Source organism: Corylus avellana, chromosome 4, assembly GCF_965113065.1.
Source record: "Corylus avellana chromosome 4, dhCorAvel1.hap1.2, whole genome shotgun sequence".
Classification (NCBI taxonomy): Eukaryota; Viridiplantae; Streptophyta; class Magnoliopsida; order Fagales; family Betulaceae; genus Corylus; species Corylus avellana.
In genome coordinates this window covers 9,081,596-9,086,821 of record NC_142493.1, presented here as the reverse complement: position 1 = coordinate 9,086,821, position 5,226 = coordinate 9,081,596, and the positions used below count along the sequence as shown (strand labels likewise).

Below are 5,226 nucleotides of genomic sequence, written 5' to 3'. Positions count from 1 at the left end.
TGGTGGCTCACTGTTCTCATGGTGCTCAACTTGCTCAGGGTGTTCAACTTGCTCCTCTTTCTTTTCCTCCTCTTTGTTATCCACAATTTTCCCACTCTCTAGTGTGATGGTGACTTGGGCATGCTCATGATAAGAATTTTTGGAATCATCCTCATCAATCATGTAATACCTTTCAGCCATCAGCTGACTTTGAAGCTCTTCTTCCTCTATTCTATTGAAGTCAGCAACTAGATGACCAATCTGTCCTTCTATCTTGGACATGGCCTGCTTAAGTTCTTGTATGTCTTTGCCATTAGCCATGTTGGAATTCCTCAGCTCCTGTACAGCTTGATTAGTAAAACCTTTTAGCTCTTATATAGCTTGGGAGTTGGAATTCTTGAGCTCTTGTATAGCTTGGGAGTTGGACTGGTCGACTTTTTCTATTAATGTTTTCATCATGGCTTCCAGTGATGACTGTTGTGCAGGCTGTGGCTCTTGAGTGGTAGACTGATAAATAGGAGGTTGAGCTTGATGATCGAACTGCGGATATTCTGAATGGCGCAATTCATCAAATTGGTGAGCATAATTTCCTGTAGCTTGAGCTGACCATGAGAAATTAGATTGGTTGCTCCAGTCCGAGTTATAACAATTGAAATTTGAATCAAACCCCAGGCTGGAGAAATTGGTGTTCATTTGTTCATATGAAAAGTTAGATCTAGCTGCTCTGATTTGGTATAACTTGTCCCATAAGTCATCGAGCTCAGCTCGCAGATCTGGACAATTGTTTTCCTCATGATAAGGATTGAAACAAAATGAACATGGTTTATGTGGGTAAAAATTTTGAGGATAGTTGGTAGGAGCTGGTGTCCTATAACTAGGAGAGGCATTAAAATCATTAAAATGAAAATTCATGCTTCCCCCTCACTTTTTAGCATGCAAATATCCCACATAAAGCATTAACCTCTTCCCTTTTTTTTTTTCTTTTTTTTTTTTTTTAAAAAAATAAAATAATATAAAATAAAATAAAACAACTAACTAACAAAAAATAAAATAAAACTAAAATTTAAAAACTCACAAAAAGGACCAAAAATAAATTTTTGGCAAAGATCTACGGAACTGTTGCAGTTGCTGCCTTTGCTGTGAGTAGGCTCGATCATACTGATGTGCGGAAGGTGTTGCGGCAGAACTGTAAAACAAGCCAAACAAAACAAAAAACAACAAGAAAAATCTTTTTTTTTTTTTTTTTTTAGTAACACGAATAAAATAAAACAAATTGCAGAAAAATAAAATCCTAATTATAACTAGTAGAAGAATAAAACTAATTTAGAAATAAATTGGTTTAAAAAATTGAACAATTCCCCGGCAACGGCGCCAAAAACTTGTTGTGCAAATTTATTTAACTCGCAAGTGCACGAATCACACTCACCAAATCATAACAACATACATTATGTTCATCAATATTAATCTAAAGTTCTCACAAATTAAATCATATATATGTTTTACTATGCTTCAAAGAATTAATCAAAACCATCCCATGTATCAATTCATTGACCAAATCACAAAAGGAATCCAAATTTAATTGAAACACCAGTTGTATCCGTAGAATAAATCACAAGGGATATCCAATTTTTATGAGTTAAAAACCAAGCAATCAATCATATGAAATTATCTCAAATCATCACAAGTATCCTTGAATCACAAGAGATATCCAAGAATCAATCCATACAATTGATTAAAAGTAAAACAATTGAAATAAAAAACCCAATAAAATCAGAATAATAAAAACTTACATAAAAGTGATGTTGTTTTTCATCGGTGAGGCTTCATCCCCAACCTTAGTTGGGAATTTAGCTCCACATAAAAATAAAACCTAAACTAAAGAAAACCTAAACTAAAAAGAGAAAAACTGTAGAATTTTGCTCTCTAGGATTGTGTCTCTTTTCTTGAATGCAAAGACGTTTATTTATAGGCTTAGGAAAGTCCTAGAAGCCCAAGTAAACCTAGATAATTCGGAGGTCTGTCTCCCAGTTAAAATAGAAGTCTGAAATCGGAATAGGATTCGTCCGGATTTGTGTCCTTTAATTGCGGGGCGATTGTGGCATAGAAATTGTCAGAATTACGAAAATCCTATTTCACAATAAATTGTAGTATTTTGAGCTAGCTTTCCAATGCAGTTTGAATCACTTCAATCCGATATTTGAGCGGAGAGTTATTGTAATACCCCAAAATTTATACATAGAATAGAGGTGATCTTAATATCAAGGATAAGAAGGATTTGCAATTTTATTAAGAGTTAGGTGAATAGACTTAATGTGAAAGATGATGGAAAATTGCTAGTTATAATTTTAGTGGGTTATTGAAAGAAAAGTCACATTGTTTTGGACTCCGAAAATTCAATGAGTGACCTTAAATAAAACTGTTTTAAGTTCTTATAGAATGATGAGAAATGAAGATTTTAAAAGTGGTTTCATGATTTTTGGATGCTTGTAGAAGGAGTTATGATTTTTAGAAGATGCTAGTGTCAAAACAGGAATTTCAGTCAAACAGAGGCACCGAATTTCGTGGGACTTTTGAGGTACCAAAAAGTTATGGGTTACTATGATTTTTGGATATGTGTTGCATCTTTGAATGAGGAAAATTTCAAGCCAAAGTTTGTGTCATTTGGAGTTAAATTGAAAGAGTTATGATTTTTCCAAGTTTAATAGGTCAAGCTGCAAAATAGTTGAAATACCTGCGATTTAGGAAATTAATTGGATGGGTTAATGATGTCTGTAAGCCACGATTTTTTTGGTATATGTTAGTCAAAAGGTTTAGGTTTATTGAGGATTAATTGTAGATTTTTTTATGATCAGTTTTAATGTAAATGCTCGAGGAGTTTGTTTGACAAGTCATCAAAGCTCAAGATGACACATGCCTTACATGATAAGTTGCATGGAGACCAACTTTAGTTACTTTGTTGACACCTATAGCTACAGGTGTTATACAGCATGTCTGTATCGTTTCCTTGGTTGACACTTAAAGTAACATGTGCTTCTATGGCTTTCTTGGTGGACACTTGGTGGACACTTGTCTTGTGGTTAAGAAGGCATTGGATGCATGTGGGACAAACATGTGGGAAGCTCTCAAGGGAACATGTCCCACATACGGTGGGTATTTAAGGAGAGCAAACCCTCTCAATTGCTCACAGCTCAAGTGAGCGTGAGATGAGGGAGAGAACCGGAAGAAGAGAAGAAAGAAAGAGGAAGAAAAGAAAGGAAAGAGAGGAAAAAGAGAAAAGAAAAGAGAGGAAAGAGAGAAGAAAGAAAGAGGAAGAAGAGAAAGAAAGAGGAGGAAGAAGGAAAATAAAATAAAATAAAATAAAATATGAGAATTCTCTAAGGTAATATTTTCATATCTTTTATAGTATTTTTAGTATGTAGCTAAATTCTTAATATTAAGTTGATGCTTATTGGGTTTAGATGCTAGTACGTCTTATGATAATTAGAGTAATTGTTGTAAATGTTTCTAAGCTTTTGATATTGGGAGTAAGTTGCTAAATTAAATGACTTAGGAAGATAGCGATATTATGGCTAGATAGACTTCTTAAGCTGTTAATTGTAGTCGGATGATTTTAAAGTAATAAGAATGTTATAACCTTGGTATTTTAGTGTAAAGCAATTGGTTAAATTAAGGCCTTAGTGGAGTTGATTATTAGAATTCTATGTGAGGCATATAAATCAAGCATGGTAGGGTTGATGTCACTATAATGTTTTTGGCTAAGGATAGACGATGGTAGGATAAAGATTAGAGTTAAGATCCTTAGCAACTAAAGTGATGCATGATTGAGACTGGAAAACGAATTAATGACTAAGTTAATTTTTACCTTCGTTGTAGGAATTGTGTGTTGGATGCAGATTCAAAATAAGGGCATGCAATGCCAGGTAAGGGGACACAACACCAAAAACCACAACAAATTTTTATTATAAATCTTTTGAAAAATGTTGGGGATTTTATAAAGAATCCACTTACATGATTTTCAATTGCACTTCCTTCCATATTTTAATGACAAGTTTTATTTATTCATATGTCATTGTTTAAGAATTTTGATACAGTTACCATATTTCATGATTTATATATGACTGCAATTATGAATGAAAAGAGTTCTCAAAGTTCATGGCACGGATGAGTTTACAGATCATATAAAATGTTATATGTGCATTCATGGCACAGTATACAGTTACAGATCATATGAAATGTTATATGTGCATTCATGACACAGTATACAGTTACAGATGAGTTTACAGATCATATGAAATGTTATATGTGCATTCATGATTAAAAATGTTTAACCAGAGACACGATTATAGTGACGATCGGTACCATATAGGGTAGCATGGCAAGCACACCGAAGGACGGTTACGAGAAGGTGTGTGCTACCGGCCAGGTGGCCTTCACCTAGGGAAGTTCCCAACCTGGTAGCTCTCCCCTGTGACGACAGGATGAGCATATAGGTCCTTCGGGACACGCCAACGTGCGCTGCTCACGGTAGAATTGTGGCGTCGGGTCAAAGGGTAAAACAATAATTTTAAAAGAAAAGCAAAATGAAGTGTTTGCATATCTCATAACTTACTTGCGATTCTTGTATTAATTGTCAATTACTCATTTTGCAACTATCATGCTTATTTTGTTAATTATGTTATTCTGCCTAAATTGTTATTGTGCATAACTGAGATTTTGATCGACATAGAAATCTGTAGCATGTTTTATAGTATCTTGGTTTTGTGGCTACTTACTGAGTTGTCGAACTCACCCCTTCTCTCTATACATCTTTTTTCAGATTGCTCTATATATATATCGTAATATTGAAGACATGGGTACCAGTGGGCCTCTTAGTTGTTAAAAAAAAAAATCCTATCGCTGCTTTATGGTCTAGCAGGAGCAGTAGCAGTAGAAGTGTCTGGGACTTCAATCTATAGACGGCTTGGGCTAAGCATAGACGGTGTAATTTTATTGCTTATGAGATTATTGAATACTAGCACATTATGTGTTTGTGATTCTATAAATGAAAAATTGTAGTACTCTGGTGACGTTATGATCTTATATTAGGAGAATGATTTTTATTTTGTTTAAATATGAATATGTTACAATTGCTCCCAATCGCTCTACCTCTAGAACTTGGGGCGTTTCAGTTATGGTCAAAATACTAAGACGTGTGCAGACTCTGAATTTGAATCCGATCCGAAATCTTATCCAATCTGAACTTTAATC

At 34.5% G+C, this 5,226-nt stretch overlaps 1 long non-coding RNA gene across 1 annotated transcript; it reads left to right on the top strand.

Annotated features, from left to right (window-relative positions):
* Positions 1-3,177: 3,177 nt before the first annotated feature.
* LOC148586248 (uncharacterized) lies at positions 3,178-4,987 on the top strand. The gene is made up of 3 exons (XR_015912022.1): positions 3,178-3,358; positions 3,853-3,899; positions 4,796-4,987. It is a non-coding gene; the product is annotated as an uncharacterized LOC148586248 (long non-coding RNA).
* Positions 4,988-5,226: the final 239 nt, after the last annotated feature.